This window comes from Camellia sinensis, chromosome 13 (assembly GCF_055761805.1).
Source record: "Camellia sinensis isolate YWXY chromosome 13, ASM5576180v1, whole genome shotgun sequence".
Lineage (NCBI taxonomy): Eukaryota > Viridiplantae > Streptophyta > Magnoliopsida > Ericales > Theaceae > Camellia > Camellia sinensis.
Window position 1 is genome coordinate 76213275 of NC_138973.1, and position 26091 is coordinate 76239365.

Genomic DNA, 26091 nt, shown 5'->3' on the forward strand with positions numbered 1-26091 from the left:
GCAAAGAGAACCGGTGCTCCCCAAGGCAAAGTACTAGGGCGGATAAAACCCTCATCTAACAATTCCTGAAGTTGAACCTTCAACTCACTCAACTCAGCAGGTGCAAACTGATACGGTGCCATAGAAATCGGTGTTGTGCCAGGCACTAAATCAATAGATAACTCAATCTCTCGGTGAGGTGGTAAACTAGTAAGGTCCTCGGGAAAGACATCGGGGTATTCACATACCACCCTTGGCAACTCAACCCGGACTTCACTACATTCACTATTCAAGAAGCTAGCAAGGAGGCAACTAAGCTCACTCCACCCACGCGGATCATATATCGGCGATAAAAATCTCTCCACCCGTCCTGTAGGCCTCTGATCTACCTGCTCATCCCTCGGGGCATAGAACTAATGCACTGATTGAGCCGAAGAGGTTCCCCGATTGGCCCTCGAGGCCTGTGCTAGCTAGTGGTTCTATGTCTGCCTCGAACCAGACGGACCAGATATGCTATCCAATTGTGGGCAAAATCTCTTTATATGCCTCGCCTGCCCACATTAACAACAAATGAGTGGCTGACCTCTCCCCTGACTTTGGCCCTAAGAACGAGCCGAAGACGATGCTGCTCGCTGCCCTCCTTCTCTCTGCAGGCAAACTGGAGACTTGTGGCCCAACTGACCACACTTGAAACAAGTGAAATCCCCTTAACCACCTGTCTCAGAACCTGAACTTGGTACTGGAAAAGTGGACCTCGGCTAAGTCCCCTAAGACGGGTGAGGGTTAGAACCCCTCTGCCTCTTGTTGTCCCCCTGATTATCCTTACTCCTCCTGGAGCCCCTCATCATCTCCTCTTCCGTCTGCATGATAGTCTCAAGATGAGCTGCAGCTTCCACAAGGTGCCCATATTCCCTAATCATAGATCCCGTCACTCTAAACATGAGCCCGGTCCTCAGCCGCTTCTCAAACTCCAAACAATAGCACTCCTCAGTCAACACGAGTTTCGGTGCAAACCTCAACAAACTAATGAACGTGGCCTCAAACTCAGCCACTGGTGTATTTAGCTGTAGTAACTTAGAAAACTGGTCTCTCAACTTCACCCTAACTGTGGGAGGCAAAAACTTGTCTTGGAAGGCGTCGACAAAAGCCTCCCAAGTCCCTCCAATGTGCCCTCGCGCATACTTCCACCATTGACCCGCGTCTCCTTTCAGTTGGAAAAATGCTAAGGTCACTCTCAAACCCCCGTCTTCAATGCCGAGTATCTCAAACGTCTTTACCATTTGCTCTAGCCACTTATTTACCTTCAGTGGCTCCTTGGGATCACCCAAAAACTCGTCCGGACTTGACTGGAAAAATTCTCTGTTCAAGAAAGATGGCCTTGCCTCAGTTACTTGGGCCTGGGCTTAATTTTCAGTCCTGAGAATGTCCATGGATTCCTGCAAAGCTCCGACCATTTTGGGGGCTAAGGTGCCCATGGCTTGTTAACCAACTGGTTTAACCGCATTGGTCTAACTAACCCCCTCTTCCTGTGTCGGAATATCATCCAGTAAAGGCATCTCATGCCTTCTAGGCCCACCACGCCTACCACCACTACGTCCACACCCGAATATCCTAATAAAGATAACGAAAAAGATTAGCACATTTACAAATGTGCCGAAGCTAACTCACTCACGTCCTAATGCAATGAACAACAGTAAATCACTCCATATAAGCACGTAACCACATAAACACATACGAATTTCCTTCCTAGATAATGACCGTCCTGCGACGTTATTAGAGGTTCAATTAGAAACAGCAGTGATCAAGTGCTCTTCTAAGAGGACTTCCAGTAACCTGTGGACCCAATCAATATCTTAGGAACTAAATCCAATACCCATATAATCATATAAGCATGTTATCACATAAGCATACAATACATACTAACGTCTCAACCAAGCGAGGCAAACCCATTGTGGTACTAACCATTCTCCATGTACCCAAAGTATTGAAACTCGGTATGCTCTGATACCAAGTTGTAAAACCTCAAAAACATAATAAGTCCAAATCATGAACAGAAGAATAATAGAAATAATCACTTTCATTCATTAGCGTTCGTATTACAAAAGATAACACATGCAATATATATTCATTAATATACATCCTGCATTTATAGCATGTAGTACCAGTTAATGATCAACAAAATAAATGCCCTACGGGCGTACATCTTCCCAAGACATTGCTTGGTTACAACAAAAAAGAGTCATAAGCTCTCTACATATAAAGCCCTATGCTTGAATAAACATTTTAACACAAAATAACAAAATAGAGCCTCCAACTCCTAGGTCCTCCCAAGCTACGTTTTTGGAGGAAGCATGTCACTGGTATCTAAAAACGTTTTTCCCAAGTAAGGTGAGCCAAAGCCTAGTAGAAACAATCTAACAAAATATATGAGGTTTAACGAAGATATAAGTGTCAAGTGCATATTCAATATTCATGACGAAACATATATTCTCCACATGATCATACAGTACCGATATTCACATCTCAATCCATTCACATCTATTCATTTCAAGTTAATTAATTTCATTTCAATTCATGGGACTAGTTTATAATCCTCCAAATAACCCAACTGAGACTACAACTTAACGGTTCTCAATTAACACAATCATCAAACAAGCACTTCAATCTTGCCGTTTTATGAAAATTTCGTCCGCGGGATCGGCACCTATGTATACACGTGATTTTAGGACTTTCACCCTAGACACTCCGGCCAACTTAATTTCAATGGAGTCCATCCCCTATCTCCTCCCAAAACATGGAGTACATCCCTTTCTCCTCTCAAAACATTATACATATACAATGTATTTAAAAGTATCGTCATATTCAATGACTATCAATTATACATATTTAATGCCTTAGCATACCGTCATATTCAAAGACACAATTAAATGATTAGTTTTAATTTACCTAATCCTCATGCAATTTCTACAACTATCATAGTTATCCTCTACTGATAGCCCAATATAGATATTTCTAAGCAGGTGTTCAATCTCAAGACAGATAATTTATTCAAGTTTCCATAGGAGCGAGATAATGCGTATCCGGCTCCACCATTTGTATCAACAACTATCCAATTCCATGTTATCATAATCAATTTTGCCTATTTATACAAAACACAAATTGACCCAACTAGGGCACAACTCTCATTCTTCCAAATATTAACTCAAGTGACCAAATCAACCCTTTTTCAACAACAATCCTTTACATCTACACCCAAACCATTATTACCAATTACATTTGAAAACCCCTTTTTCATTCCACACCCAAGCCCTAGGTCCATCCACAAATATCCTCAATATTCCATCTTTTATACATAATAACAAATAACTAGGCTAAAATCATATTAAGGTATAGAATATCCTTACCTCAAGCTTAGAAAAGCGAAGGAAGAGATGGAGAATCTTCAAAGACACCGAAATCAAACTTCAATCAGACCAAAATGAAGCTTTTGAGACGCACTGCCTTTTTAATAAAGGCACATGGGTGTAGAGATCACTAGATCTAGGTGTAAATGTAGAGAGAGAGAGAGAGAGAGAGAGAGAGAGAGAGAGAGAGTCTCACTTTGGGATTTTTGGAAGAAAAGATCTAAAAAAGTGATGTAAAAAGTCATTTTCGCGATCTGATAATAAATTTTTTTTATCTAAATTCTTTATTTAACAGAATTAATTGAAAAAGTAAAATTTCTAACTGTTCACCTATATAATAATAAAATTATCTAAATTCTTAATTGAAATAAAATTTTAACATTATTAAAAACTGTTAATAAATCTGATGATTTATTAATAAAAGGATCTATTTGTTATGAAATTAAAAATCTTAGGGGGCATAATATAATTTCTAGAACTGTAGGGGATAATTTGTAATTTAAGTAAACCTCAGGGGGTGTGTTTATAATTTACCCATAATAAGAATATAGATAGATTAGTTATAATTTTATTTCTTTTAAATTTTATATCAAAGTATTTGGTGCAGTATCTACCTAAAATTTAAAATGAAAAAATAGTTTAAGTAGAATTTTTAAAAAATATATTATCTAAAAGTTGAAAAAATGTGCTATTTTTTACTTTTATTTTGTAATTATCAATATTTCACTTGAAAATAGTTACACCAAATAACATCATTAGGTGGTTGGAAAGAGCCTCTACATACTTGTAACTATAATTCTTGTGAACTCAATTTTTTCAATCAATACCATTAATTTTAAATGTTTTCTTAAGAAGTGCCTTGCGACACAAAGACAAAAATACATATATAGTTTTCACCATCTGCAAAATATTTTTTGGTAATTTTTCAAATTTTACACTAGCTTTAACACCATTTTCAAAATACTTTTTATATAACTTTCATATTAAACATTGCCCTAATAGCATTTGTTTAAGGGTTTTTTTATTGATAAATCTTATTTAAAGGTGTTCTAATCCAATAAGTCTATTAAGAAAAATTATAATCTAATTAGAATGTTATGTCCTTATGTCTATTGTTAATATGTATTACACAAAAAAAGGATATATACATTTCCTTTTTGTTGCTACTTCTATTTTGGTAGTTACCATTATTCACATTTTTCTTTTTAATCAGTTTCATTCATATTTGTGATATTGTTTCATTGTGTTAGGGTTTCAAAACTCCCTATTTGGTAGGGTTTAAAACTCTAGTTTATACATGGTGGTGAAATAATATTATGTTTCTCCATTATTACGGTGAAGTTTTGTATTCCTCCATTGTCACTTTGCATTCGAAATTCTGTGTTCATCCATTGTTACTCTGTATTCGAAGCTTTATGTTTCCCCATTATTGTAAGTCGAAACTCTATTTATGTCTAGTCAATTTTGTTACAAACATATTCTTCAAATGTGGGTTTGGTTTGATTTGAATTGGTGGAATAGTGAAATTGCATAGATTGTTAATGATAGTAATAATAATAAAGATGATGATGAAGACGAAGATGTGGGTGATTTTTTTTATTTTTTATTTTTTTTTGTTTTTAAAGTGATTGAGTTTTTTTTTTGGATTTCTAGTTATATTGTTGCTATTGCTTCTATTTTTTTTGTCAATTAGTGTGAATGATCATATTTCACATTGTTTGAAAGTCTGAGAAATAAGTGTTGAAATATAGATATTGATATAATTATATATTTTGCAAGATGTGAATGTTCACATATTATTGATTATTTGTTGCTATACTTGTTGTTCGAACAATCATTTTTTGTTATCATTAAACAATTGAAATATTTATTTTTTTTCAATTTTGTTTCATGTTGCAATGTGAATGCTCATATTGGTATGAATTTAGTTTTTCTGAGGTTAGTTGTATGTTAATTATAAATTGTGAACATTCACATTGTATTTTGGTATGAGTTTTTTATTTTTTGAAGTTGTTTTGAAAGTTAATTGTATTTTTTTGTTTTTTGTTTTTATACTTGTTGGTTGAACAAGCATTTTTGTTACCATTGAACAATCGAAATAGTCAATTTTCACTCTTTTTTTTTTAAAAATTTATTTTAAGTTTTCACGTTGCAGTGTGAATGTTCATACTAGTATAAGTTTATTTTTATTTTTTTTAAACTGGTTGTATATTATTTGTAAATTGTGTACATTCACATTATATTTTGGTATAAGTTTTATTTTTTCAAAAGTTAATTGTATGTTTGTTGTTTTTGTTACTATGCTTTTTAGTTGAGCAATCATTTTTGTTACCATTGAACAATTGAAATAGTTGATTTTTATTTTTTTTTCAATTTTTTTTTTTGTTTTCACGTTGCAGTGTAAATGTTTTCATTGGTGTGAGTTATTTTTTTTAAGGCTAGTTGCATGTTAATTATAAATTGTGAACATTCACATTTTATTGTGGTATGAATTTTATTTTTTCGAAGGTAAGTTGTGTATTTGTTATTTATTGTGAACATTCACATTGTACTTTAGTATATGTTTTGTTTTTCAAAAGTTAGTTGTATGTTTATTATTTACTGTGAACATTCACATTATATTTTGATTTTCATTTAGAGTTTTTGTTGCATTATTTTTAAAAATTTCCAATTATAAAAAGGTTCAAAATTCATATTTTGAGATTTTTTCCATGGAATGCGGGAGAGATTTTCTCCTTAGAATAAAGAAGAGATTTCTCCATGTAATAAGGGAAATATTTTCTCTTTAGAATGAGAGAGTATAGCAATTCTGGTTTTGACCTGACCCGTCACTACAAGAAAATGCACTTTTGGCGACTAAAGTTTTAGTCGCCAAAAGTAAGGTTTTTAGTCGCCAAAGCCTTTTCTCGACTAAATATTTTGGTCGTTAGATTTGTCGTGGGAAAACCGTCGGGGAAGGTTTTGGCGACTAAAAAAATTTAGTCGCCAAAAGCCCTATAAATGGCTACTAATGTTTTAGTAGGGAAAAGTACGAGGTATTGGTGACTAAATATTTTTTAGTAGCCAAAAGTCATAAATTGGCAACTAAATATTTAGTCGCCAAAAGTTTTCAAATAAAATTAATTTTCATTTTCAGCGACTAAAACTTTTAGTCGCCCAAAGTATCATTTATTATTAGCTACTAAATATTTAGTAGCCAAAAAAAAATGAATTTTCATATTTTTTTTTAGCTACTAAACTATTTAGTCGCCTAAAGTCTCATATATTTTTTACTACTAAATTTTTAGTCGCCAAAAAATATTCGGTTTGTTTTTGGCTACTAAATTTTTAGTAGCCAACAAGTTTTATTTAGTTTTTTTGGATACTAAACATTTAGTCACCAAAAACTTTATTTAGTGTTATTATTATTATTATTATTATTATTATTATTATTATTATTATTATTATTATTATTATTATTATTATTATTAATTTCTGCACAACCTGTATTTATTTCGTACAACCTGCACCTTGTATATAAACAAAACAATACATATGTCTATTTTTATTTCACTTTCAACCATCCAAAAATTTGGTTTTGTAATATCAAATTCTATAGAAACCAAATATAATCCAACCCAAAATAATAATTCCATACAAACAGATAATCATACAAAAATGATGTCCTCCGTATACAAAAAAGAAATATCCACTAGTAATCTATACCACCAGAAAATAACTTCATCTCTGTTGGATCAACAACTATTGCAGTAATTGGTAGTGGAAAAGCTCGAGTTTGTAAAAGTCTTCCAGTAACAAGGTCCCATACCTACAATACGAAAATAAGTCATTTCGAGAAACAAAAATACTCATGCTAGGAAGATATTATTATGAAACATTTAACATAATTAAGTAACCTTGCATGTGCCATCGAGGGAGCTTGATAAAAAAATTGAACTTGAGCTTGATAAAACATTTAACAAAAATACTCATGCTAGGAAGATATTATAAAGAGCTTTTTCTTTGTCAATACTTGGACTGGACTTTTTCATTAATATAATCATGACATTTAGCTAACCAGTTGTTTTAGACCATCGCATCATGTTTCAGATGAGAAAAAAGAAGAAAATCAACCAGGACACGAGGGGAAAAAAACAGTAAGAACATGAAACACTTGTTATCGATTTCAACACATTTTTCACAGTTGTCCCCATAATTTTTATAAATATCATTAACACATCATTTTGGATATATTTTCTATTTAAACTGTCTGTTTTTAAAATACCCAAAAAAGTATGGGATACTTGTAAACAGGGAATCATCTCAATTCACCCCCAATTAATCCAGACAGACACTAGAATTAGATATTCGATATGCACTGAGAAAATTTGTAAGCATTAACACAATATTCACATAATGAGAAGATGAAGTGACATATTTTCCCTCATTTATGACTAACATTTATATGATCCCAGCATTCCTTGTTTTGTATTGGCATTTGTAACCATGCAATATTACAAGTTGCATTTTCTCAACCTATGAATCCGAATAACATTCCGTCAGTTGTCACAAGTCATATTTGGCATGGGGAAGCTGTTTGTGTCGACCACAATGCGGATCAAGGGCTGTTTTGAATTTTCGCTCCCGAAACGCCGCTTTTCGACTAAGTTTTGGGCGTATTCGTCTCTAAATCCCAACCTACGGGTCCGAATAACATTCCGTCATTTGTCACAAGTCCTATTTGGCATGGGGAAGGTGTTCGTGTTAGCCACATGGCGGTTCGGGTGTTGTTTTCAATTTTTGCCTCCGAAACGCCATTTTTCAACTAAGTTTTTGGCGTATTCAGCTCTAAATCCCAACATATGGGTCCAAATAACATTCCGTCAGTTGTAACAAGTCATATTTGGCATGGAGAAGCTGTTCGTGTCGGTCACACGGCGGTTCAAGGGCTGTTTTGAATTTTTACCCCCGAAACGCCATTTTTCGACTAAGTTTTGGGCGTATTCGTCTCTAAATCCCAACCTATGGGTCCGAATAACATTCCGTCATTTTTCAAAAGTCCTATTTGGCATGGGAAAGGTGTTCATGTCGGCCACACGGTGGTTCAGGGGCTGTTTTCAATTTTCGCCCCCAAAACGCCCTTTTTCGACTAAATTTTGGCGTATTCGTCTCTAAATCCCAACCTATGGGTCCGAATAACATTCCGTCAGTTGTCACAAGTCATATTTGGCATGGAAAAGCTGTTCGTGTCGGCCACAATGTGGATCAAGGGTTGTTTTGAATTTTCACCCCTGAAACGCCGTTTTTCGACAAAATTTTGATAAATAACATATCCTTAACACAATATTTGCACAAGCCTTCTAGACAGTCTCTTTTGTTATCCTTGTCAAGACAAGGTAGGACCTCTAGTGCATAGGAATAGAGCTAGTGGCTATGATTTACAGTGATAACATATAAGTTGACTGATGAGCACAGACATCAGGTCCTGAATTGCTATGAAGGACAATTGTTTTAGTGACAGACAATATTTTGATAAATTCTACTATTAGGATTAGTAACCAACGAATATTATAAAAATTAAAAATCTAGTACATTACTTCAGGACGAAAATGCACCATACAAACAAGTAAAAAAAGCACAAAAGGATTAGATATTTAGGTATTCACAATCTTACTGCATCAACAATTTCAAATAAAAAGAGGAAAATCATACCTTAGCTCTTTCTCTTACAACTTGAACATTTGACAAACTAGTAAGATCAACAGCATACTCCAAGAATACACAACGCTTGCTTATGGACTCCAGCAGTGTTACTTTCCAACCTAAACATCAATGACTGTCACTACATCATCCCTGACAAACAAACAAAACTGACAACAGGTAGGTGTTATAGGCAACAAATTGTGGCAAGACTACCTATAATTTTAGTCCTGTGTTTTCTATAGTTTTTTTTTTTCTTCTCAAACAATGGAAAATTCAACATTGCCAAGTTGTTTATAGTGCTGTAAATGCATTCCAGTGAAGGATCCTCTCATAATGGGCTTTGAATTAATACAAATAAAAAATTAAAAAATCTTATATTTTTGGGCTTGATTTCTGATTGTTAAACTCTAGAGTAGGAAGGGTTCTCCTATGCATCAAATTCTTTCCAGAAAGGTAAAAATGACAACAGGTAGGTGTTATTGTTATGCCACCAAATTGTGGCAAAACTGCCTATAATTTTTAGTCCTGTGTTTTCTGTAGATTTTTTTTTTTCCTCCTAAGCAATGGGAAGTTCAGCTCTCCAAGTTGTTTATTGTGTTGTACCAATTGAAGTCTTATAATAACTAGGACCAAATACAATCAAAATCTTATAGTTCAATTATTCAACATATCATTTTATTATCCTCCCCCACCTTTTTTTTGGCAATCAAACGACTCTAATAGCCACATATATATGAGTGTTAGAATCATACGATTCACGATTCAATCCAAGTTTCAATCAAAACAATTCAATTCATGCTACTAAACCTTAAATTGAGTGAATCTTACGATTCAGTTAAAATGTAAACAAAAGAGGCCAATTGAGATAACTCAATTGATTATCTATTTTATTAACTATAACATCTAAGTTTTAAAATATTGGTTTTTTTTTTATTAGATAGTAAAACATTGATTTTTATTTTTTTTTATAGGCCTTGTTTTTATGTCAAAATTGGGTGTATTTTACAAAACATTCCATCAAATCGGAACATATATATACATAATTTTTTTTTAAAATTGTTAAAACCTACCATCACCTACTACACCTACCACCACCTACTACCACCTACTACCACCTACTCCACTACATCTCCTATATAAGGAGCCCCTCACCATTTGTAATTAATAACATACAACAATCAATAATACAATCATTTCTCTTTATACATTAAATTTCTACATGGTATCAGAGCAGGTTTAGAACCTAATATTTTCGCTTCCCCGGCGGGCGGCAACCTCACCTTAGCCGCCCGCCGGACCTCAACCTAATCTGCTTATTTTCTACACATACCTTCCCATCATTGTGTGTAGTTGCGTTTTTTTGTGGGTTTCCTTTTCTTTCTATAGACATCCCAAGCCTTTAGCTTCTGATGCTCTCATGATTCTCATCCTTTTGCAAGAGGTGATGAACATCTCCCATGGGACATCTCCAACCAGCATCCAATCACTATCTTTGTCTTCATATGTTGGTGCATATTCAGATCCATTGTACCCAATAGTGCACTTGAACATGAATTCCAAGGCCTTGAGTGGCTCAGGGTAGGTCTGGTAAACCTTGAGATCAATCTTTCTAATATGGCTGTGGCATTGAGTCTTTTGCCTGGTTCTCCCTCAACACCCATATCTCCTTCTGGAAATGCTATTTCGCACCCGTCTGTTGCTTGGCCACAGCCAAACATCCCTACTTTACATCTTCCTGGAAGCAATCTCCAGACAAGTCGTCTGAGATCATCTTTTAATGCCAGGGACATTCCCACCGAGGAGCTCAATATGCTGCTAGATTTTGAAGTTCAGCAACAGCAGCTCCTAAATGACATGTCGTGCTTCTCGCCGACACATCTCAGAAAGTTTCCCATTCGGTCAAAAACCCTGACCCCTTCAAACCTGGATGAGCTTTTCTCCACAGAGGTCTCATCTCCTCGATTTTCCGATCAGGTTGCACCTCCAGCAGTTTTCTCTCCATCACATAAAGCTGTGGTTCGAAATCAGTTCCAACAACAACAACAATCCTCGAGAGCCATCTGGATGGGAGAGGAACCGAGACCATCGGCAATGGCAAGCATGATCTTCTTCATCTCCGATCGGAACTCCTCTAGATCGATCGTACCGCTCTTGTCGCAGTCGAACTTGTGAAAGATGGAGTCGTATAGCTTCGTCAGCTCCTCCGGCGGCGTAGCCACGTCCACGCCGAAGTGAGTCTCTATAAGTCAAGACGACTCGAACGCCTTACGAAGCTCCAATCGAGACAAAACGCCGTCGCTGTTCAGATCTACGGCTGCGAAACGCTCGTCCACGCTCTTCTTGAACTGTTCTTCGTCTTCCACGAAGGATCGGACCGTCGAGCCGTCCATTATCACCACTCCCATCTCTCTTTCCCTTTCTCTCTCTCTCTCTCTCTCAATATTTCTGATTTTTGGTGAGACCAAACCCACGGTCTCTCTCTCTAAAACAACAAAGTCCAATTTACACACACTGTCACTCTCTCTCTCTAATAATCACCCCACATGCCCCAAGATATTCCATTTAAAAAAAAAAAAAAAAAATCATACGCACTCACAAACTATTGCGTAGCACGTGGGTACTACACCTCCATAGATACACAAACCACCATTGTATTTTGAAAACCATGGGCTCCTGCCAAACCAACATCTTTCCATTACAAAAAAATAAAAATAAAATAAAATAAAAAATAAAATAATAATAATAATAATAATAATAATAATAATAATAATAATAATAATAATAATAATAATAATAATAATAAATAAATAAATAAATAAATAAAAATTTACAAATTTGCACACGAAACCATATTTTATTCATCTCAGGGATCAACCCCGATCACAATTTTACAAAAAAAAAAAAAACAACAAAAACAAACAACACATCCACAGGCGGGATTTTTTCTTATCTACTCTGCCGCCGGTCTCTTCTTCTTGCCTCCGTCCTGCGCGGCCCTTGACGGTGTTGCCTCCGTGTTTCCCACTCCACTGGGCACGATCACTACTCCTGCTCCTCCACTGCAGCATATGGCGGACCTCCAAATCGAAACATTACGGTGGCCTTCCGCTTCAGCTCCTTATTTTCCGCCTTTAGCACACTTATCTCTGCTCGCGCATCCTTATACATGCGCTGGAGCAGAGCTAGTTGGACGTTTAACTGCTGCACCTCATTTGTCCTACTCTGCAGCCGGTGCGACAGGTTTGTGACCGCCATCATGGTCTCCACACATGACTTCAAAGTATACTGATTGGCCTCAATATCAGTTTGCACCGCCATTTTTTGCTCCACCGACCGCATCAGAAAGTTCAACGGAGCAAAACCAGAGGCGCTTGGTTGAGGTTCACTGGCCACCACACCAGCTATCTCTCTTGTTGACTCGTTGAGGTCGGGAAAGAGAGTGAGCAGACCACGGGACGAAGAGGCCATATTCTGGGTAGCTGAACGGGAAGACGAGGCCATGTTATGGGTTGCTGAGTGTTTCAGAGAAGGGTTGGTTACAGAGTGTTTCAAGATTTGCAGCTCTTAGCGACAAGCTCTCAGAGAACGAAGAGGTTTCAACTGGTTTGTTATGCTTCCAAGCCTCAGCCTCCGCTTCGGTTTATAAAGACCATGATGAAGAGGTAGACACGCGCATCATGCGCCGCTCGGCGCTAGACGACAACATGGGCGCGCCTTTTGATGGCACGCCTTTTGAAAGATTGGGCACACCTTTTGAGGGTGCGACTTTTTAGGGGTCCGACAAGACTCTATAAACTGTCCCGACATTGATTCCGGTTAGCTCCTTCATGGGTCCGACAAGACTCAGTAAACTGTCCCGACATTGATTCCGGTTAGCTCCTTCATGGGTCCGACAAGACTCTGTAAACTGTCCCGACATTGATTCCGGTTAGTTTCTACAAGGGTCCAGCAAGACTCCGTAAACTGTCACAACAACTGTCACAACATTGTCTGCTACAACGGTCCGACATGACCCCATAAACTGTCTTCTACATCGGTCCAACACGAGCCAGTGTCTTCTACATCGGTCTGCCATAACCATACAGTCTTCTACAACGGTCTGACACGACCATACAGTGTCTCCTATCCATTTTTTATTTTTCAGATTATTTTCTTGTTTTGTTACTCTCTCCAAACTCAAGTTGGTTAGTTCCTATCCCCCTTGAGTTTGTGGGGGGCTGTTAAAACCTACCATCACCTACTACACCTACCACCACCTACTACCACCTACTACCACCTACTCCACTACATCTCCTATATAAGGAGCCCCTCACCATTTGTAATTAATAACATACAACAATCAATAATACAATCATTTCTCTTTATACATTAAATTTCTACAAAAATAAATAAAACCTTGAGAAATTTGGGATCTAAAACTAGAGTTTTGTTGACTATATATGGTTGAATCCAGGAAAGAGGCATTAGTTTGAGAAAGGAAAATAAACCTGAGATATGTGAAGCTTTACTCTCGGATCAAGTTGGCAAGTGTGTGGTGAGCCAAGTTTGACTTCAATCCCTGTAAAATAAAACAAAATAAAATAAGGAAATGATATAGAAAGTGGGTTTAGAAAATGATCATCTATATCATTTTCTAAACCCACTTTCTAGAGCACACATAAAGAAATACAATGACAACATAATTAATGCTTCATCACTCTTGCAACTGCAACTCTATTTCACTTTTCTGGCATAGATTTTCCATAGATTTTCCATCTCACAGAATTTAAACTACTAAATGCAGTTTGAAAGTAACAGTACATGACAAAGTACAAGCATTCATCTCTTCCCATATCAGCATGAATTATTTCACCAAGACAGCTTCAAATTAATAGTTAGCTGGAAGCAAAATTGTAGATTCCATAAATTTGCCAAAGATTACTTCTACATGTACTTCAACTAATAATTGCCTAGTGCCATGGCAAGAGTTCATGCTATCGAGCAACAAAAGTTTATCTTTCTTAATCAAAAATGATTCCCATGATGCCACATACCCGCAGATTTTATTTTTTATCTTTCTTAATCAAAAATTACCCAAACTTTTTATGCACACAAAAAATTTAACATGAATTCAATAATAATATTAAAAAAATCTTGAATTAAGAAAATCAGACATTCCAAAACAAATGATGGCAATACCTAAACACTTGGACACAACTAAGTAACATCCCTCAAAATCAAATTCACCAAACAAAAAGGACAAGATTCTATTGTTGATAATGTTATTGCCAACCAAATCACCAGGATAATTTGTGATAACACATGGTTCCACCATCCATTAAAATTTTCCGATGGTGCCACAAGTTTCTTCTTTTCTTTTCTTTTCTTTTTCTTAATCAGAAATGAGCTAGGTTTTCATTGCACACACGAATTTTAAATCAATTCAGTATGTTAAAAATGAATGAATTATGCACACAATAAAACAAATAAATTAACACCAACACCATTCATTACTTCTAATAGAATCAGTGAGAGCATCAGAAATTACCAACCACCAAAAAAAATAATAATAATAATTCAAACCAAGCTAATTGAGAAAAAAAAAATCTAATTCAATTCTAACCCAGTTGCTTGAATTGAGTATGGTTTAATATATGAAAAAGAAAAAAAGACAAACAAAATATGGATATAAAAATTCAAAGAAAATCAAACCACCTATCAGATTCTACCCAGCTAAGGAAACATCATTTATTATTCAAATTCATTACATCTCTGTGAACGTAAATACTTACACACAACTAAGCCCTCAAATTCAAATTCAGAAAACAAAAAGGAGGATGAGATTTCACAGTGACTCAAGCTTTTGTTATGCATAAAAAACTCAAAATCATTCAATCATGAGCACGAATAGCTATTAGGATCACAAAAATCATTACCTCCACCAAATCAAAGCAAGACCATTTTTTTATAATAAAAAAAAATCAAATTGAAACCCATTTGCTTAAATTGAGTAGGATTTGAAATATAAAACTCAAAAAATAATAAAAAAATCAAAACCCATAAGTAGAATACAGAGCAAATTTTAATCCTATTAAGCGAAGAGGACTTCACCGAATTGAGTCCTAAAATTTTCCATTAACTTACCTACTAATAATATTCTTAAATTGTTCAGTACCTTAAATCAATTGCTATCTACCTAATAAAACCCTAGATCTGAGATGGTGAAATGGGGAAATAGAGGAAGAGAGAGAGAGAGAGAGAGAGAGAGAGAGAGAGAGAAACCTGAATGTGGCTGGGAGGGGGGCCGCGATGGTGAGCGACGGTGGCGAGAGCCGTGATGGTCAGCGGCGGTAGCGAGAGCCGCGATGGTCGGTGGTGGAAGTTCGATGGTAACTGTTAGCAGGGATGATGAGGGTGAGGTTTGCTAGTGTTTGACACAGAAGTGTATATCGTGTGTCTGTGTGTGTGAGAGACAAAACAGAGTGTAAATAGAACGGGCGCCAAAAATAATTTGTTTCCCTCTAAAACAAATATTTCAACCTTTCGCGACTAAATATATTTTTGGTGGCCAAATAACAATAAAATTCTTTTTGGCGACTAAAATTTGTTTTTGTTGCTGAAAAAAAACTTTTTGCGACTAAAATTTTGGTCGCCAAAGGTAAAAAAATAATTTTTTAATTTTCAATCGGCGACTAAGTGGTTTAGTAGCCAAAACTCAACATATAGCGACAAAGATTCTTTTTGTTGCTGAAAATGAACGTTTGTGGTCGCCAAAGGTAAAAAATTAATTTTTTATTTTTCTTTCGGCGACAAAATGATTTTAGTAGCCAAAACTTAATATACGGCGACTAAAAATTTTTTTGGTCGCCAATTCTAGCATTTTTAGCGACTAAAATATTTTTTAGTCGCCAAAAACCAATATACCCTGACTAAAAAAAATTAGTAGCTAAATATTTTACTTTTGGCGACTAAAAAAATCAGTTGGTTGCCAATTTCATAACTTTTGGCGACTAAATTTTTTTTAGTCGCCAATTTTGGTCGCCGAATGTGCATTTTGTTGTAGTGCTTGTTGTATCCCAGCCTCGAGTTTCATGGTTTCATATTGTTGTCACATCTTGTTTCCCTTGTATATCCTAAATTTGGCTATTTGATTGTTGTGGTTGCGTTTGGGACAGGTTGGTTGCCGAGTTTCCAAACACTTGTTGCCCAGAATTTTGCTCCTTCACTCGAGCGGTACTTTTTGTGCTCGAGTGGGTTTTGTGAACTCTTAGTACTTTTGCAGGCTTGCAAAATTACTAGGAGAGAGTATTCTACGCTCGAGCGGCATTTCCTACGCTCGAGCGGGCGTGTGCTTGAGCGGCCATTCTTGCGCTCAAACTATATTCTTTTGTTTGCAAAACTACTGGATATGTATATTCTCTGCTCGAGCAGAACAACTTATCGTGTTTGACGCTCAAGCATCACTTCTCACGCTTAAGCAGACTGTGCATATATCAGTTCGTAACAGCCAATTTTTAATCTCTTTCCTTCTCTAAAACATTTCAAAATCCTAGATCTTGAGTCTCTCTCTCTCTCTCTAAAACTCACACTCTCTCTACATTTTCATTTAGATCTATTGGTTTCTCTACCCTAGTGTCTTTGGGAAAAAGGTAGAGCACCTCAAGGGTTACGTTTTGATTCGAGTAAACCTTGGTTTCGGCGTCTTTGGAGTTCCTACATTGCTTTGCTTGCCTTCTTACTTTGAGGTAGGGACTTTCTACACTCTACTATGATTTTTAACTTAATTATTTGTTGATTGTGCAAATAATGTTGGAGATTCAGAGGATTTTAGACAAACCTAGGGTTTTGGTTCAAAATCAAAAGAGGGGTTTTCAAATGAAGGTATTGAAAATGGTTATGGGTATAGATATGAGGATGTGATGTGTTGAATTTGTTGATTTTGACACATGAGTTGGATTTGGGAGAGAATGAGGTTTTGCCCTAAAATATTTCAATTAATTATTTTGTTTAAATAATGTAATTGGTATTAGAAATATGAAATTAGATGAATGTTTAAATAAATGGTGGAGTTGGATGTGTATTATCTCTTACCTATGAAAATTTAGATAATTTATCTGTCTTGGAGAATGTATAGCTGTTTTGGACTATCGGTGGAGGATATCTATATTTGTTGTAGAAATTGCATGAAGATTAGGTGAAATGAAACTAATCTCTTAACTATTGTCATTAAATATGACCGTGTTTTAATACATGGCATATGTATGATATTTGAGAGGAGAAATGAGATGTACTCCATATTTGGGAGAAGAAAGGGGATGGACTCCATTGAATTAAGTTGGCTTGTGTGTTCAGGGTGAAAGTCCCAAAAATCGCGTATATATATGGGTGCCGATTCCCGTGGATGAAATTTCTGTAAAATAAAAAATTGAATTGTGTGTATAATGGTTGTATTGATTAGATAACCACTGAGTTGTAGACTCAGTTGGGTTATTTGGATACCAATGAATTGACTTGAAAGGAGTTGAAATAAAATGGATTGAGATAGAGAAGTTGGCATATTATAATCTGGTCGAATATAAATGATTCGATTATGGGAATTGTATATGCACATCATACTTATATCTTTGTTAAGATTCATATATTGTATTATATTGTTTTTATTGGGTTTTGACTCACCCTACTTGGGAACATATTTTGAGGTACTAGTGATATGCCTTCACCAATGACTTAGCTTAGGAGGATTGTAGAGCTGAAGGCTCACTTTTGTTTGTTTTGTATTTACTTTCATAAGTTGAGGGCTTTATTTGTATTGAGCTTGTGACTCATTTTATTGTAACCAAGTACAGTCTTAGAAAGATGTAAGCCATTAGGGCATATGATTATTTTTTTAGCTTTCATTTTTTATTACTTCTTGTAACACATGCTGTAGATTCAGGATGAACGATTTATGAATGTATATTGCATGTGTTACCTTTGTATGTTAACTTTGATTAATGAAAGCTTCTGATGTTATTTATATTACATTATACTAGTGTTTGGAGTTGGTTTATTGTAATTATTTTGGAGGCGAGAGAGATTTTCTCCATAAAATGAGGGACTATTGTTATGTATTTGTTTCAAAATAGAAACATGTACAAAAAATTAGAAATGATGATTTGGTCATATTATATTAAACATGACTTAATGGAATACTCAAAAGAATATAAGTTAGATAAAATAAAGCACTTAGAAAAAGAATTTATCAAAAAATGATCCGTGTTTAAATTATGCACTTTTAGGATTTTTTTTTTTAACATCCCTAATATTACTTTACATGAATAAGAATAAACAATTTTTTAATAGTAGCAGTTTAGATCCTCCACCAAACATGATTAAGGATAATTTTATTTTCACACACCATTACTTTTTTTGCGCACATTTAATGAAATATTTATTTTTTTTACAATTTCACCACTAAACAAAATGACCAATATGAATATCAATACACACATCAAACCTTAACATAGATTTTTTTTAATACACATTTTTTACATTAAAATTCTCGATGCACATTTTTTTTTTCCAAAAAAGACACACATGAGACACTCACAAAAAGGTGATTTTTTTTCCGGATTTGTTTTTTCATTTTAGTGAACCTTTTTAATATTTTAATTATTATTATTATTTATTTTTTTAGATCTGCTTAATTTAGCTGCACTTAAAAAATACATAAATTTAATACATATATATTTTTGTATTTATTGATTTTTTTTCTAGATTTTTCACAAATATTTTATTTTTTAAATGCATCTAAATTAAATGGATCTAAAAAGTAAAAGGTTTATCAAAATATTTAAAAAGTTTACCAAAACAAAGGAATAAGATTTTAAAATTAAAAATATATATATATTTTTAAAAACTCAAAACCAAACAAAGAATTAGTTTTGGTAGAATAATAGTAAAACAAAATCAAAAAATTATTGATTTGAAAAAAAAAATTGTATACCTTAGTATCGTTTGTTGGAAAGTGTCGAAAATATTATGTGTGTAGGGTACGGTTTAGGTTTAGAAGTGTAGTGTAAGTTTATGTTTTGTATTGTGTGTGTACATATGTGTTGGGGATTTGTGTAGATGTGTGTACACATTATATGCTATGGGCATATTTGGAATATTTTGTGTATGGAATGAATAAAACAAAATGTAAGCAAATTTATTAAGTGTGTGCTTTAAGAAAGACGTGCATAGAGAGTAAATAGTGTATGAAAATAGAATTATCCCATGGTTAGTCATTTTGGACAAAAATAGCCCTTATAGTTAGTTACCTTTTATATTGTTTAAGTGATTTCAAAACTTTAAAATTTGATAACTAGTGATTTACATCTCCATTTTTTTTGTGACAATATCTTTTAAATAAGATCCATGAATAATACAAAATTCTGAAGAAAAAAATTTATGAAATTTTACTGTGCTCGTTGTTTATGTCATAGTGAAATTTTTCTAATTTCATACAAAGTGAAATTTCACTCAAAAAAATTTCAATGTGCAAAGTTAGTAGAATATATTTTTTTACACTAGAAAATCTAAAATTGATTGCAAAATTAGATCATTAATGCTAAATTTATTATTATAAAATTCAAATTGAAGGTTCCAAAATAACGAATTTAAATTTTTTTTAATATTAAATCAGTAAAAATCCATTATATATATAGTGAAATTTCTCTGAATTTGCACTGTGAAACTTCATTGTGCAAAATTAGAGAAAAATATTTTTTTGAACTTTAAAAGATAAAAAATTGAAGGTCAATTGCAAAAGTTAGCTCCTTAATTCCAAGAAATTTCTTTGGTTGAAATCAGTATAATTGTACAGGTCAAGTGAAATTTCACTGGTATCAATTAGAAATTGACAGAAACTAAATTAGTGAAATTTCACTAATTTAAGCCAATGCAATTACACAAGTCAGTGAAATTTTACTTACTTAAGCCAGTGCAAGTCTGAGACCGAGTCAATGGAATTTCACTAATTGAAGTCAGTGCAATTACGCAAGTCAATGAAATTTCATTAACTAATTCCAGCGAAATCTAAAATCAATAAACTTGAAAAATAAAAAATATAAATCAAATAACATAATCAAATCTTTATCAATCAATAGCATATAAACCAACTAGATTGGCAGTAGATGGACAGTGTTAAATAGAAAAAGAACAAACAATGAGATCAACTAAATCTAAATAAAAAAAAATATGTAAATGGTAGTTAATGTCGATTGACAGTAGAGAAAGTCACAATAAATGATAGTAGAGCAACACCGATGGATACGACAAGGGTAGTAAAAGTAGTGGAGGTGATGGTTGATGTAGTTATGGCAGAACCTTAGATGCCATAGATTTGAAATCATTGATAAGAGAGAAAGAGACAGAGAGAGAGAAGACGAAGAAGAAGAAGAAGAAGAAGAAGAAGAAGAAGAAGAAGAAGAAGAAGAAGAAGAAATTTAAGCACGAGAAAGAACGATAAAAAATAGCGTATGAGAAAAATTAAACCATCTCCAATGGTGAATCAAATTCATCATTAGATTTGAATTTGGTGAAAAAATATCATTTTTATGACTCCAACGGTTTCACCAAATGGATACCAAATTGAGATGGACCAAATGTTTCACCAAAATTAGAAGTTGAAGCATATTTCACCAAAACACTATGCGTTTACGTTGGAAGTGGGCCACCGGACAAATGGCCGGACGTCCAGCCGGATGTCCCACCGGTCGTCCCTTGCAGTCGATTATCAAAATAATAGAAGAAGGAAAAAGAAGAATTGAGTGTAAGAAAGAACACATTCATATATTGAGTGTAAGAAAGAAAAATTATAAATTAAAAAATTTCACCTAATCGATCAGCAAGGAGGAAGATCGGAAGACCACCAGGCTTGGGTTTGAAGGAGAGATGAACATCACTGAAGCTTTTACAAGCCTTTTGATTAGCCTTTGCATAAACCACAATTCCAACCATTGTTCCTCCATATTGAGGCACCCCAAAATTTCCAATTGCAGATTCATAAACACCTTTCAAAGAGTCCAGTGAAGTCACTTTCAAGCTATTCCTCTCCACCACAAATCTACCCAAATAAGACCCACATAGAAGAAACCAAAAACACACAACGAATCCCACTTTTTCTCTCACTTTCCTTAGAAAGAAAATGACCCTAGAACCGAGCAATCAAAACTCAAATCACTTTCTCGAAACAAACCAAAACCCAAAAATCAATTCTTTACACGAATTTATTTCGAACCCACATCATTATTTATCTAGAAATGACGTAATTCTTCTGGGTTTTATTTTATTTTTTCTTTTTCAGCTGAATATGGATAATTGGGTTGTTTGAAAGACAAGAATATGCAAGAAAAAAGAAAAAGTTGAGGAATTGTAAAAAAGCCTTGCATATTGGATAAAAAAAATGTAGACTTTGGATTGTTTTTGGAAAAAATTCACGACCCTTCTTCACGAAGTAAACATGAGATCTAAAACTGCCATTGATGAAAGCTTTCAAAGCTTTATTTGTAAAATCAAGACAAGACAAAAATGAGGTTGCTTATCAAGATAAGACAGAACCGGTTGACTATCAAATTGAAAAAAAAAAAATTCAGGCCTAACTGGTCGACCGACCGGTCGTTCTACCGGACGTCCCCTTTGTTTTGATGCGTGCTACAGTGCAACGGTTAGAGCTGCTCGTATCAAATTGAGAAAATTATCTTTTTTTTTACTCAAATTTGGTGAAAAATTTGCTAAACCGTTGGAGATGCTCTTAGAGAGAAAATTTAGGATTTTTAGGTAAAAAATGGTATTTCAGATTATTTTAGCAAAAATTTATTCTTATCCTTTCAAAATTTCAAATCCTAGGGACCTTAACTCTCATCAAGTTAATTTTTAAGAAGTTTAAACTCTTACACAAACATGGAGAAGGAAGTTTCCCAAATTTTTTCTTATTATTATATATTGTCAATTAAAAAGCCAAAGATCAATCTTTATTATAAAAAAAATGATTATTTCTTCACTATTTGAAATTTTTATTTAGTTATTTACAAATTCATTTTATGTGTGCTTTACACTATATCTAATTTTAAATTTATATCATAAATTTTATTTTTTAATATATATTTTTTCATAATTATTATATTATAATTTTTTATTTATATAACATTACATATTTCGAAATTAATAACATTAAACAAACAAAATTCATATATAAAAAAAATTATACACCTATTTACATTATTGAAAATGAAAATGCCCAATATAGTTCACAATTATAAAATAATATTGTCATTTTATTTTGTATGATCTTTTTAAATAAAAAAAAATTAGAAAAAAACTAACCCCCCCCCCCCAAAAAAAAAAACTCTAAAGGTTGACCCTTATAACAAAATAAATCTTAAATTTTTTATTTTGTCAGTTTAAGTTATAATTTTTTATTTGTTTTTAATTTAAATCCTTCGTATATATCCATGAAGCCCACTTAAGGAAAAATTAGTTAAACATCATTATCCAACTTTAGATAGTAGGAGAAGTCCAATATATTTTTTCTTATTAGTTAAGGTCTCTCAATAATATTATTATAGAAATTTCAGACCATTATAAAGAAATTTTTTTGTGAGAAACTAAAATTTCTCTATGAAACTTTATTTTTGAAGATTTTTTAAAAGTTGAAATTTCTCTGTGAAGAGTTATTTGTTGTGAAAATGTTAAGGGACTCCAACTACTATAAAAATATTACATGTCCCTTATCTTATAAAATCATAATATTAGGGACCTTAACCTAAAACCCTTTAACTAAAACTGAAATAAGAAAAATAATTTTAGTGATTAAATTCAATCTAAATATTAATAAAATGTCTAAAATATTATTATTTATTGAATTTAATGATTAAAATATTATTTTTCTATTGATTTTATTTAACAAAAATAAACAAATAATTTAGATTAAAAATAAATTAAAAAATGATAATTCAAATTAATAAAATTATAATTTTATAATTTATTTTATTATAAAAGTTAAACAGTAAGTTGTTTGTTTGTTTGTTTTTATTTTTAATTTTTAATTTCTCCGTAAAATTATATGTAAGAACATCTCCAATGGTGTATCAATTTTTTTCCCAAATTTTAATAAAAACTCTCTTTGATATCAAGTGCTTCAAATGAGAGTTTTGTGGCTTCGTTAGATCACCGGTCGACTGGGCGAACGACCGGGTGGATGTTCGACCAATAGACCGGCCAGTGCAAATTTTTTACAATTTTTTTTCTTGAGGTGGTCATCCGGGGGGGTCGACCGATCAGACGACTGGGCGGTTGACTAGCCAATGTAATTTTTTTACAAATTTTTGCCTTGAGGTGGTCATCCGGGAGAATATCCGGAGGGACATTCGGTGGTGAAAATCCAACGGCAATGAACAATGATTTGATGAAAGAAAAGTGAAATCTTGAATTTGATACTGATTTGATGAAACCATTGGAGCTCAAAAAGAAACCGTTTTTCATCAAATTCAAATTTGATGATAAGTTTGATACACAGTTGGAGATGGTCTAAGTTCTAAATAGATTTTTAATTGTCGATACGTTACCTCTAAACTTCAATCTTCTCACTTTTCATTCCACTACGAAGCTCCCACCGGTCCTGTAACGCCTTGAAATAAACACAATATATCCATCTCATAACAACTAATAGATAGCAACATAAATGAAATGATATGCTTTCATTAATTAGAGTTTGTCATACAAAAGGTAACACAGTCGATATACATTCATAAACAGTACATCCTGAATCTACAACATGTGTTACAAGATAGTGCAAAGAAATGAAAGCTAAACAGATAACCATGTACCCTATTTTTCCAAGTCAATGCTTGGGTACATCGAAACTAAGGCTTAAGCTTAATACAGATAAAACTCTAGGTTTGTACAAAATTTAAATATAAAATAAAAATGATGTGCTTTCAGCTCCACAGTCCTCCCAAGCTAAGTCTTTGGCGGAGACATATCACCAGCACTTGAAAATGATTTTCCCACGTAAAGTGAGCCAACGCCTAGTAGAAATACCACAACACAATGTATAAATCTTAACAAAGCCATAAAGTGAATGCATGTGCAATGCCCACGTCAGAATGTTTTACATTTCCTTTCGAAAACCACGCCATGCGAAATTTATATCACAATTCATCAAATCATCTCTTTTACAAATAGTAAATAGGGTAATGAAGTATAACTTTGGAAATCTCAAACAAGTATAACCTTTCACGGATATTTCGTCTACTTCTTGTCAAATAAAACCCATATAAACGTAGTCTATACAAGTACAACTATTGTCATTTTACGAATATTTTGTCTGCAGGATCGACACCTATGTATATGTGCGATTTTCGAGACTTTCACCCTGGACACACAAGCCAACTTAACTTTGGTGTTACATACTTTCTTCCCAAATTCACCTATTTTTCTCAAAATCATATATATTTTCAATGTATTAATTAGTATATAGCAATGCTCAATGGGGATTTAGTTTTATTTCACCTAATCCTCAGGCAACTTTTACAACAATCATAGCAATCCTCCACCGATAGTCCAAAACAAATACCTCTAACAGATAAATAAATTCCCATTAATGATATACTTTTCCAAAATCTCAAATGAGAGTGATAATACATGTCCAACTCCACCCTCATCATTATCATTAATTCAATTTCACAATTTCCAATATCAATTCCATGTTCTCTTTACAATCTTAACATTTACATTTTAGGGCAAAACTCCTTTCTCTTTGAAAATCTATTTCAATACAAGAAATATCTCATTTCAACATGTATCAATCCTGAATCCATAATCACAACCTTTTTCAAAAAACCATGTGAAAACCACTCTTTTACATTTTGATTTTAAACCCTAGGTTTTTGCTAAAAACCCCCAAACCACTATAATCTTTTGAAATAGAAAATAGCAAAGGCAAAACCCATACTACAATGTGGAGAATCCCCATCTCAAAGCTAGGAGACCAATGAGAGAGTGGAGAAACCTCAAAGAAGTCGAAATTCACTTTTGTTCAGATGAAAAGAGAGCCTATAGACTGTTCTACCCTTTTAACAAAGGAAGTATGGTGAAGAAATCACTAGATCTTGGTGTTTTTGTAGAGAGAATGTAAGTTTTAGAGAGAGTGTGTCTAGATCTAGAGTTTTTTGGAATGTTTAGAGAGAGAGAGTGAAATGAAAAAGTGACCCAAAAATGTGATTATGCAATCTGATATACGCATAGTTCGCTTGAGCACAAAATACAAACTCCCAGTATTTTTGTAAACCTGCAAAAGTACTGGATGATCACAAAGACCGCTCGAGCGTAAGAAGTGACACTCGAGCGAAGGAACAAAAATCTAGATAGCTAAAGTTTGAAAAACAAGTTACCAACCTATTCCAAACGTAATCAACACATCACAAAAGCCAAACTCAAAGAGAGATGAGGGGAAATAAGACATGAATAACTATATAAGACAACGAAATTTGGATCCAAAACATACAATGGGTCAGGTGTAATCTAGAAACGCTATAGACTCTATCCCCTGTGTACACGCATAATCGGAATCAGTCACCGATACCTATATTCCCACATATAGACGCTCTTATATATTTAGGCCTTTTTGAAAAGATAGCTAAAAATCAAAAATTATATTTTAATTTATTTTGAATCACATCATTTCTCAAATCTTTTATATATTTTTTTTAAAAAATCAAAAAATTAATTTTTAATCAATTTTCTAAAATAACTTCTAGTGAGAGAGAGAGAACGACACTGCCATTCTTAGCCTCCATTTGGAAAGTGGGTTGGTTTTTTGACTTTTTTGACTATTTTAGCTTGAGTTAAAAAACTTAGTTTGTGGAGGACTTTTTGACTTTTTAACTTTTTTAACTTTTTTTGTAAGAGAAGAGTGTAATAATTATGAGTTGGATGTGATAACCTATTTTATTTTTTATAACTAAAATAACAAAAAAAAACCTAAAAATCTTCTTCCCAAAAGGTGCCTAGCGTGGTCTAAAGT

General features: G+C 33.7%; 1 long non-coding RNA gene across 2 annotated transcripts; it reads right to left on the reverse strand.

Annotated features, from left to right (window-relative positions):
- Positions 1–6926: 6926 nt before the first annotated feature.
- On the reverse strand, positions 6927–15522 carry LOC114266961 (uncharacterized). 2 transcript variants are annotated; one of them, XR_014348026.1, is made up of 3 exons: positions 15327–15522; positions 9075–9215; positions 6927–7191 (listed from the first exon to the last, which is right to left on the reverse strand). It is a non-coding gene; the product is annotated as an uncharacterized LOC114266961 (long non-coding RNA). The 2 variants fall into 2 exon arrangements; XR_003630824.2 differs by lacking the exons at positions 9075–9215; positions 15327–15522 and adding an exon at positions 7280–7842 and having other exon boundaries at positions 6992–7191.
- Positions 15523–26091: the final 10569 nt, after the last annotated feature.